The sequence below is a fragment of the Sceloporus occidentalis genome, unplaced genomic scaffold (genome assembly GCF_023333645.1).
Source record: "Sceloporus occidentalis isolate IW3139 unplaced genomic scaffold, rSceOcc1.0.p SCAF_4, whole genome shotgun sequence".
NCBI classification, from domain to species: domain Eukaryota; kingdom Metazoa; phylum Chordata; class Lepidosauria; order Squamata; family Phrynosomatidae; genus Sceloporus; species Sceloporus occidentalis.
The window spans coordinates 177,618,421-177,630,638 of NW_028316984.1; positions in this window are offsets into that span (position 1 = coordinate 177,618,421).

Here is a 12,218-nt window from a genome sequence, read left to right on the forward strand (position 1 = left end):
CTTGGACAAGTATGCCATATATGGCCATGTTGCTGAAAATTAAAGAGAGAGGGGAAATTGCAATATAATTTGAAATGAATAAGATTGGCCTGAAAGATTTTAGGGGTTCTTTTTGGAATATTGGTCATATTTTTATTGCATACTTCCTCCAAGGCAGGCATGGGAAACCTGTAGCCTTTCAAATAGCGTTGCATTCCTATCACCCAAGGTAAAATCTGAGGTCAAAGGATCCACATTCCTACTCTACTCAGAGGTGGGGAGGGATGCACACATTTTCTTACAATTTTATTATCACAACAACCCTGTAAAGTAGGTCAGTAGGCAAACAGTGACAAGCTAAAAGGTAATCCACAAATTTCTGCTTCTGGCAAGGAGCAAATTTGGTTTCACAAGATTTAAATTTAACAGTCTGTCTATTACATTGTAAATGTAGTTGCTGACCTTAAAAAAAAGCACAGAGTAAAATCCAAATAGGACAATAATGTTGGACCCTCCAGATGCTATTGGACTGCATTTCCCATTCACATATGACCCAAAGACTGCAGTTTCCTCACTCTTGCTTTGCAACATCATAGAACATTTTACCTTTCCCTAATTTATGCATTATATGTGCAATAATATTTATGAATTCTGAAGATCATCTCAGAGATCTTCAGCCAACGTTTGCATCCCAGAATTGTTGGATTGCAACTCCAAAGGTTCCATTAGCTAAATTAAGTATAATTCTTGGGAACTGGAGTCCAACACTTTGCCCATCTCAGAATTACGCAACACAAGCCTTCTCTAATTCAGCACACTCAAGATGCAGCATCCCCAACCCAGCAGAAACTTTGGAGGAGACTGGTTTTTGGAAGTTGCTGGGCTAGTTGTTAAGGGAGCATACTGGCTGGATAGTGATACCATGATTATGCATTTACCATAGTCATAATCTCAGAAAAGAGAAGTAGAAAGTGATGGTCAACTATGGCTGTAATTCTATTGATGCACTACACTAACAGATTCAATTTTTCTAGGGTTATGGTAGTGAGAAAAGGTAGACAAAGGTCTAATTTCTGTTTTAGTTGTAATTAGAGTAGATTTGGAAAGGCAGCTGTGAAAGAACTAGACAAGATCTTCAAGTGCAAATCATTGAATACCCAAGGTCAGGACTACCCATGCCATAATATTTCTGATTTCTTTGTATGGCTGTGAAAGCTGGACTTATGAAGAAAAATGATTAACTCTTTTCAAGTGTGGTGCTGGAGGAGAGTTCTGCAGATACTATGGACTGCCAAAAAGACAAATCAAGTCTGAACTTTCCCTGGAAGCTAAACTACCTTTGAACATATGAGAAGTCAGGGCTCCTTCGAAAAGATGATAATGCTTGGTAAAGTGGGAAACAGTATGAAAAGAGGAACACTGCATTATAGGTGGATAGATTCAATCAAGGACGCCATGGCCCTGAAACTGGAAGACTTGAGAAGGGCAGTTGATAACAGAATTATAACAGAAGGTCTCTCATTCACAGAGTCACTAAAAGTAGAAGCTGACTTGATGGCAATTAACTGCAGGAGTTGGTATGTAGAGAGATCTTGTAGCACCTTTGAAACTAACTGAAATAAAGAGGTTGGCAGCATGAGCTTTCGTAGACTTCACTTGGCTTCCTCAGATAGTTGTTAACTGCTGTTGAGTCGATCTAGACCCATGGCAACCCTGTGAATGAAACGTCTCTAAGACCCTCATTCTCCAGCTCTCTGCTCAGGTCCTGCAAGTTCAGGCCTGCAGCCTCCCTGATTAAGTCTAGCCATCTGGTGTGCAGTCTTCCTCTTTATCGGCTGCTAATTTCTACCTTCCCTAGTATTATTGTCTTTTTTAATGTCATGCCTTCTCATGATGAGGCCAAAGTACAACCTCAGCCTCAGTTTTGTCACCTTAGCTTCCTGAAAGAGTTCAATTCATGATCTGTTCTAGGACCCATTTGTTTCTCTTTTTGGCTATCCATGGTACAGCACATCTCAAATTAGTTGATTTTCCTCTTATCTGCTTTCTTCACTGTCCAGCTCTCACATCCATACATGATGAGGAGGAATAATATGACTTGGACAATTCTAACTTTAGTGTTCAGTTTATATCTTTACATTTTAGGATCTTGTCTAGTTCCTTCATAGCTGCCCTTCTCATTTCTAGTCTTTTTAATTTCTTGACTACAGTCTCCATTCTGATCAATGTTTGATCCAAGGTATGGGAAATCTTTAACTGTTTTGATTCCATTCTGTTTTTCCATATTCTGTTTTAACAGTTGCCACTTCTCCTAAGTACAGATTTCTCACTTGATCTTAGCCAAAAGGAAGAGGTCTCTCATTTTTTATTTTTGTGTGTGGTTGTTTTCTATTTCTCTGTATTGATTATTATAGTAATTCTTTTTATCCTTGCACTCTAGTCATTGAACAGTTACATTCATTAGTCTTGTTCAACAGGAGTAGACCCATTGAATCCAGCAGGTTTGTCCTTGTGTTGACTCACCGTTCAACAATTGATTAAACGAGTGTACTCCAATGAAGAACAACAAACAAGATGCCTTTTCACAAAATCTGCTTTTCCAGCCTAAGATTGCAATGCTATACATACACCTGAGAGAAAGGCCCAATGAGATTTACCATATATACTTGCCTATAAGTCGACCTCATGTATAAGTCAAAGGCAGGTTTTGGGCCAAAATTATGGATTTTGGTATGTTCTCTGGATATGTTCAGAGTCAAACTTAGGGGCATGAAACAAAGGATCTAAAGGATGAAACAAAGGAAAACAATGCCAAAGAACTTAGAAAATCCCAACAAGCATAATTGTTTGTACTCACCCAAAAGGCTGGATGGATGAGAGAGCAGAGGGGGATCAGTACTTCCAGGGCATATGACACTGTTGCTTTTCACCAGGAGATAGTTCCTTTTTTAAAATAAGAGTTAAAGTGCAGTACTTACATTGACTCATGGATAAGTTGACTTAGGTTTTTTGGGTCAATTTTTTGGCTAAAATTTCTAGACTTATACTTGAGTATATACAGTACACAAGGAGATTTATTTCTGTGTAAATAAATATATACAATTTCACTGTTAACTGGATTATTATTTAAAAGGTACTATGTCGGTTTGAAATTGCACCTATGAGTGCTAGGATAAAGGGACTTTCTTCCACCAGTTCTAGGTCTCCTCCTATTTTGCATAAACTCAAGCCCAACAAAAAGTTCTGGATAACTCAACAACTCACTGTTTTATAACATTTTGGGTTAGTCCTCATGTAGGCATTAGCTTACAACTGCATGTTAATTAACACACCTTCTGTTGTTTTGTGTATTTTTTGTCCAAACAGCTAGAAGAAAATAATCCAGTCACATTTGGAGAAACATAGTGCATAAAATAATGGTCTATTAATGGTCTTTTCTGTATTACCATGATTTGCTTCTGTTAAGTTTCCTGCAAATCTTGAGCAGGCTAACTGCAATGCAGTGAATTAGACATGACATTTCGTTCCATTCCTAGAACAAAATATAGGTCAACATTTTTGCATTCATGGTATGCATCTATCAAGGATAGATATCTGTTTGTGCTATTCTTTGAACTCTGCAGGCAAGACATCCATAGTGGTTGCATGAGGAAACATGGAGGCATTGCTTTCTTGGAAATATCAAATATAGCTGACCATCAGTGGTGAGACTTCAGACTATGAGAGCTATTTGTTTGTGCCAACACAAGACCTTTATGCAATGATAAAAGACATTTTTGTGACTGGTCTGAATGAGAAAGCATCAGAAAAATCTGGCTGTTACTCATCAGGACTAAGCTGTAGGTGACAGTCTGAGGTGAGCCAATATTGAGAGCGAGGAGCTGGAGGATGAGCCATCAATCAGGAGCAAAGAATAAGAACTGTAGGCCAGAATTAGAGAGCAGGGCAGGTTGAAGAAGCAAACCAGAAATCAGGGTGGAACACCAAGTCACAGAGCAAGGCAGCCAGCTAGCTCAGAAAACAGATTTGAAGTGTCATGAACATGAAGAAACAGAAAATCATTAGTCATTTAATTTCATATTGTTAGAATTGCACTGCTAGAGAGGGAGGTATTTGAAGGACTGTTTACCCTCTGTGCCAAAATAACTTAGCTGGCTCACACTGTATACCACTATGGTGATACTATAGCAGACATTGAAATGCCAGTGTGTGGCAATTTATTCTCCACACCTTGACCTCAAGGTCTCCAGCCTTGAGTTCCCAATTTGATAGGGCCGAAGCCAAGAAATTAGAAAAGTATTTTTATTAAAATTTATTTCAATGAGAATGATTATCCTTATTTTTTTAAAAAAAAGAATGTATGTTGCTGTGAAATTGTCATAAAAGATCTCCAAAAGCCACTTATAAAAAAGTTTGCAAATGTAAATATTGAACAATTAATCAATCACTTGCAAGAAAGATTAATCAAAAGTTCAATCAGTAGACAAGCCTACGTTTAATGCAAATACAATTAGACTGATAAAAGAATATAGGATATTTTTTTCTAAATTTCTAAATGGTATCTGGTGAAATCCATCATCTCTTCCCACTTCAAGAGTACCTTTAGACAACTAGGTGCTTTATTTGGTGTCAGTTTACTTAATAGAAGTATAATGTCATTGGGAAATAAATAAAACAGTTGATAGGAGAAAGGGCTTACTGGTTTCTTGCCAGATAAATGTATTGAAGGAAAGCTAAGGTGAAAAAGCAGAAAATGAGAGAAAATGAAACTCCAAGGAAGGAGACTCCACTACTCTTCGAGAGAGTGTGTTCCACTGTCGAACAGCCCTTACTGTCAGGAAGTTCCTCCTAATGTTGAGGTGGAATCTCTTTTCTTGTAGCTTACATCCATTGTTTTGGGTCCTGTTCTCTGGAGCAGCAGAAAACAAGCTTGCTCCCTCCTCAATATGACATCCTTTCAAATATTTATACAGGGCTATGATATCACCTCTTAACCTTCTCTTCTCCAAGCTAAACATCCCCAGCTCCCTAAGCTGTTCCTCCTAGGGCATGGTTTCTGGACCCTTCACCATTTTAGTCATCCTCCTTTGGACATGCTCCAGTTTCTCAACATCGTTTTTGAATTGTGGTGCCCAGAACTGTTAATGGTCCAGTGTATTATTATTGTTATTATTGGAGTTTTAAATCTTGAGATAATAATAATAATAAAATTTTAGTTATATTTCCCGCCTTTCTCTATGGATTGAGGCAGGATTACAACAGTTAAAAACAACTATACCGTATAAAATACATAAAATAAAATTATAACATTGCTCTTAATTCAATACAATGAACAAATCACCATCTAAAATACATAATTATAACCAGAAGTAGGCTGTTTTCTTAGACTCTTGATTGGGTGGATAGGCCCGCCGGAAGAGATCCATCTTAAGTGTCTAATTAAAGGCATCAAAGGTGGTAATAAGAAGGATCTCCTCCGGTAAATCTTGAGTTAAGTCTTGGAGGTCCATGACAACAAAAGATACTTATAAGTATTTTCTTCGAAAAGTTAGGAAACACCGCTCTAAAAGCTTAAGGCAGTTTTACCACCATTTGGGTTTCAAAAAAGGTCTCTCTTGGGCTTAAATTGGTCCAGGAGCCCCTCAAAATGTGGTGGAAACAACCCCACATCCCCCAGTGTGGAAAATTTAAAGGACAGTTTGTCTGGAGCCAGGAGGGCTCCAAATGTGGTGGAAATGCCATAAAGGTAAAGGTAAAAGTTTCCCTTTTGACAAGGTTATCAAGTTGTGTCCAACTGTAGGGGGCCATGCTCATCTCCATTAGTAAGCCAAAGAGCCAGCATTGTCAAAGACTACTCTGTGATCGTGTGGCCAACATGACTGCACAGAAAGCTGTTACCTTCCTACTAAAGTGGTACCTATTTGTCTACTTGCACTTTTACATGCTTTCGAACTGTTGGGTTGGTAGAACCTGGGACTAGTGACAGGAGCTCACTCTGTCGTATGGTGCCTGGGCCTCGAACTGCCAACCTAGCAGTCTTGCAGTCCCCTAGTTAGCATCTTAACTGCTGAATCACCATGTCCATATACACCCTTAAATTGCATTTGGGGGCATTATAAATAAAAACGGTTTACTCCAGTTGAGGGAGGGACTGGGGGCAGAAGACATCCCTGGGGAGCACTTGTGGCCCATGGGCCACACTGTTCCCACCCCTGTTTTAAATTCTGAAACATATTTGGAGGGAAAAGAGGTATCCTTTGCTGTTTGTTCTTCTTCTTCTTTTTAATAGGTACAGTACATTTGTGTTAAATAGCACTTTTGCACTATAACTCTAATTTTAAAAAAATAAAGAGAAGAATATTTGCTCTTCAAATCATAGGACCAACTTAGCAAACAATGCCCCATTTTAAAGCTTTGGAAGCATCCTAGTGCAGATCCAAGAAATTACAAGAAACAGCCCCTCAAAAGAATGTACTAAGTGGATGCAGAGTTCCTAGAATCATTGGCCTGTTACAGACTGCCAAAATAAAGCTGCTTCAGGTTTCTTTGGAGGTATGCTATTTAAATGATGCATGCATCCTAAGAATCCGGAAGCTGCACCAAAAGCTGCACTCCGGTGCTTAGGAATGGAGTGTAGCTTTGGTGCGACCTCCAGACTCTTAGGACCCATGCAACATTTAAATAGCATACCTCCAAAGAGACCCGAAGCAGCTTTATTTTGGCAGTCTGTAACAGGCCATAGAATTGGAAGAGACCACAAGGGCCATCTAGTCTAACCCCCTGCCATGCAGGAAATCCAAATCAAATCAAATCTGGCAAAACCCAACGAGCTGTCCCAAAAAGTCACATCACACTTCTTTAGACCAATACTGAGAAGCCCATTGTTACTCTTTCATACTCAGGGAATTGGGGGGGGGGGGGGAGTAACGTCACAGTCTCTTTTTATAATGCTAATGGTTACCCTTCCCCTTTCCAGTAACCAGGAGAGGTTATGAAAATGAGTTGTTTAAATGGGTCGTGTATATTTAGTTCAGTAACCATAAATTCAGTTTGAGTTTGTTAGAATCATCTCCGCTAGGCAATGTTTACATCTTCTCTTGGGTGTTCCCTCCCTTTGAGGCTGCTCCAAAGTTTCCTTCTTCAGAATTTATGGTGCTCCTCTCCTGAACATTTTCCTTTTCTTTCCACTGGTGCAGAAGGAATATCTGTGGTGTGTGTGTGTGTGTGTGTGTGTGAGAGAGAGAGAGAGAGAAAAGTCTCTGTTCCACTCTGTTGCCACAACAAATGACCATTGTGCAAATTCCATCGCACTGAGCCATAGCAGTTAAACTGGGATCAAACTGGATTGTTTCTGCAGTGCAGATGCAGCCTCAGTTTCCATTACAGATGCCAGAGTGAAAACTGAAAAGGGCTCCTGTACCTTTAATGGTTGTGTAAAAGAATTTCTGCAAATGTTGTTTGTCATCACCTGCTGAAATTCCCTCTTCTATACAGTCATTAAAGATACAAGAGCTGTCTCCAGTTTTCACTCTGGCAACCCTAGTTCCTGTTGACAGAGATTCAACCCCAGGGAAGCAATATGGTTACCTGAGCTCCTCAATACCCATTTTAACTGCCTGCTGACTCAGGCTGACAAGTCAAACCTTAAGGGAACTCACTGTTATTACAGTCCCAGACTCATTCCGTGTAAATATCACAAGAAGGTCATGTACACTGCCTCAGACTGAAGGCAGAGTCAATACAGCAGGAGTAAAGCAGGGGGTAACCAGTGCATGGTGAAATGAAGGAAAACAAATGGGAAGAGACAGAAATGCACACTTCCTTGGCAAGCAAACATTGCCAGCTAGTTTCTTTATTTGGCAAAGATGAATGATATTTCACCATGAGGGTTAATAAGAATTTCAATGTTAATTAAAATGGCACCCTTCAGTTTTAGGAAATATCCAGAAATCTCTTCCCATTAGCTACCTCAAGAACTAATGATGGAAAGGAGCCACATACAATAATATAATCTGAGGCTGCAGCAGAGGCAGGCATGGTGGAAAGAAAACACTCTCTGGTGGCCTCAGTGAAGATTATCACACAGGGAGGGGGATAAGGATGGGATCACTCCCCCATCCTTATCCCATCTTTGACTGTGATCCCATGAAAGGCTTTCAGATTGCAGTGCTATTGTTCTGTCACTGAAGTGGCATTGCATTAATGCGAACTCCCATTAATGCAAAGTGCTGGGCAATGCCACTTCAGTGACAGGACAATGATGGGATCTGAGCGATGTCATTTGAAAGTGTTTTGTGTGATCACGGTCAGTCATTCTTTCCGGATGGGATAATGTTCAGATAAGCAAGTATAAAAATCTTCTCACAACCATTCTATGACAATGGGAAAAGGATGGGACAAAGACGTTTCATTCCCCATCTGATCACTTCCTTTAAAACTTTCTTTCCCTCCTTTTCCCTCTGTTGTTGTGGTGTACCTTCAAGTCGTTTCCAATTTATGGTGACTGTAAGGTGAACCTATCATGGAGTTTTCTTGGCAAGATTTGTTCAGAGGAGGTTTGCCGTTGCTTTCTGTGAGTCTGAGAGCATGTAACTTGGTGAAGGGCACCCAGTGGGGTGACTTGGCCGAGGTCATAGCCAATTGGGGAATTGAACCTTGGTCTCTAGAGTTGTAGTCCAACATTCAAACCACTACACCATGCTGGCTCTCTCCCTTTTCTTCTCCCTATGCCTTTTTCCTTTTGTATTGTGTCTTTTTTCGGCAATAAGCCTGTGGGCAGAGCTGGTGTATGCCACTCCACCTAGCCCCAGGGAGCAACCCAATTTAACTTGGTTGCCACTTGGCCTGGCTTCTTGTTGGAAGTTCCTGGCCTAGGGAAACCCTTCTCTAAGGTCCTGTGACTTAAACTGAGGACATCCCTCAGGTGGGGCCCAAGGGTGGTCTCCTTCCCCAACCCACTAGTTTGCAACTAGAAAGGGTGAGTCCAGAGACCTCCACTTTACCAAATGGATGCTGTGGTATCCTGCATTAGACTAGAAGTCTATGCTGGCCCCATTTCTCCTTCCAGTGCCAACAAAGCCATCCCTTTCCTCATGGCTTGTAGTTTCAAGGGTACATTTGGGTTGACTTGTTTTCAGGGTGACCAGCTGTCCTGACTACAAAAGAAGACAAGGTGCTGCAAAATGTAGGATGTGGAACAAAAATGTAGAGCATTACAAAATAAAAGCTAAAAACACTAATATAAATATACATTCAATTCATGTGGTATATTTACAGTTATATTACATATACTGGATTTTATTATGTACTCAACTGTATTTTTCTCATGAACTTTTCTTCATTAAAATGCCTTATTGGCTTATAGCACTCTGGGTAAGACAAATGTTTTAAACTGTATGTTACTAGCAACAAACCCTGGACTGAATCTACATTTAAATAATTCCTTTCATTTTTTCATGTGGTAAATATACCAAATGAAAAAAACCCTTTCAACATTTGCTGTGTCCTAAAGCATCCTATTGCCTAACATGCTTGCTGTCCTTTTCCCCTCCGAAAAATGAACACCCCTGAACTCTGGAGGCAAGTCTTGTCTGCTGCTGCTCCTAGGAAAACAGGAACTTTAGAAGGAGTCATCTTATCCCCCTATTTGAAGCGAGGACAAGCTGCCAAGTAGACAAATTTCTGAAAGGGGAACAGCAAACGTGGTGTTACTCAATGGGCTTCTTAGCCATGCTCAAAATGGAGGACATTTTTTAATTCTTCCTGGACAGAAGATTGAAATGTGAGACATGTCTTGGAAAAGGGGGACATCTGGTCATGCTGCTTCCTTTGCATTTCCTCCACATCTGAGGAGCAGTAACTGGAACTGTACATAGCATTCTTTGTGCGACTACTTGGTAGGTTTGCCTAAAGCAGTGATGGGAATCATATGTAATACTAGCTGTTGTTGGGCTGGAACTCACAGCATTCCTCATAGTTAGCTATACTGGCTAGGGCTGCTAGGAGTTGCAGTCCAACTATATCTGATGGGCTGTATGATTCCCCTCCCATATAAAAGCATTGTAGTACTAACAGTTTAGTACTTAGTACTAACTATAGTACTAAGCTTCAGTTAGTACAAAATATGGTGGCCAGATTGGTCACTGGTGCTTCCAGGTTTGACCATTTAACACCTATTCTGAAAGATCTGCACTGGCTGCCTATTCGCTTCCGAACGCAATACAAGATGTTGGTTATTACCTATAAAGCCCTACATGGCTTGGGCTCGAGTTACTTGAGGGACCACATCTCCCCATATAATCTGCCCCGCACACTCAGAACAACCGGGAAGAACTTGTTGGAAATTCCACCTTCTAAATATGTTATTACTTCCCAGAGGGCCTTCTCAGTAGCAGCCCCACAAATCTGGAACAGTCTTCCCGACGAGCTCCGTCTTATCACCCCCCCCCCCCCGGAAACATTTAAAAAGAGGCTTAAAACCTTCCTCTTCTGTCAAGCCTTCCCCCCTGGAAAATGAAGTCGTGTACTCTGATCCCATTGACTTCTACCTCACCCTCTTGATTGATTGAATGATTGTTTTTAGATTGTATATTGCATTTAGTGCTCTTGGTTTTATGTATTTTATGATGTGTTTTGTAATTGGTTTTAAACTCTATGTAAACTGCTTTGATCTTTTTGGAAAAGCGGTATATAAATAAAATTTCTTCTTCTTCTTCTTCTTATTATTATTAGTTATGTTCTCAATTTCTTTCTGTGGAGAGAAAAACCATAGCACTTTTAATTTTAAACAAGTTTACACATGACTGTGGAGTTTGGCCTTAGCACACTGTGTTAAATCTAACCTTGTGTTACCAGATGTCTGTTCATCCAACAAGAATATCTGTCTCTCTTCTCCTCTGCAACGCTTTTTAATATTTCAGAATGTACTCTAGAGAGTTTTCCTCTGGACCAGATTTTGAGAATGCAAAGAAAGTTGCACTATCCCCATTTCCAGTTCCATTGAAAGAATGAGAAGAATTTCACCAGTAGATCCAACTCATAGTCTTAACTGTCTCAACAACAGACAAGAGTATATAAGGTATGTGAAATCACTTTTTAAACATGTATTTTCAAATGATCAAACCTCATTCCACTGTCTTGTTTTGAAAAACAGATATCTCCTCACTTGTCCAATATCTCTCCTGAGAATTTAAATTTAGCACAAGTGTCTGGATGAAAGGTCAGATGACACGAGACGATATCTATTGCACAACATACCGTAAGAGTGTGTAGCACTTATCTCAGTTAAAAATAACCATATCCTTAACAAATGTGGCAGGTTTATGGATTCTGTCTAATAGTGTGATAAACAAACTGTACAGCAATAACAGTAATAACATATACTTGAGAAAGGCTAATTAGAAAATAAAACAGCTCCAAAAGATAGCAAGACAGATATTTTACATGAACTGAGGATTTCTTGGATTTTTAAAAAGAATAGTTATAGCAAGAGGTATAAATAATTTAAGAGCCAGGTTGGTATAATGCAGGGGTCAGCAACCTACAGCCTGCAGGCTGGATCCGGGCCAGCGAGGCCTTGGGACCGGCCCCAGCCCGGTCCTGCTGCCGATTGCCACCCCCGCCACAGCTTCCGCGCTGCTCCGGGCGCCATTTTGAGTTCGCCCCCCCCCCCAATTGTCTGAGGGACAGCAACCCGGCCCCCAGCTCAAAAAGGTTGCCTACCCCTGGTATAATGGTTTGAGCATTGGCTTATGACTCTAGATACCAGGGTTCAAATGCCTGCTTGACCATGGAAACCCACTGGGTGACCTTGGGCAAGTCACACTCTCTCAGCTTCAGAGGATGGCAATGACAAACCCTTTTCTGAAGAAGCTTGCCAAGTAAGCCCCATGACCTTAGGGCCTCCATAAGTCAGAGATGACTTGAAGACATACACCACCAATATAATTTTTAAAAATTGTAAATAAATAAATGTAGGGAAAATAGCTACTATTTGATAATGAAATAACACTGACAAAAATAATATAATGCCCACATGATAACATTTATCTATTTAAAATTATTTTAAGCCTCTTAGAGGAAATGAAACTCCCAAGGTTCCTATTATTGTGGAGTCTCTGAATGAACTCCTAACTATACTAAACTAAATTGCTGACATGGAAATCCTTTGAGTTCTATTATTTTATTCTTCAAGTAAAAGTACATTTTTCAATGCCTTTGCCACAAGGTATATGTTTGAA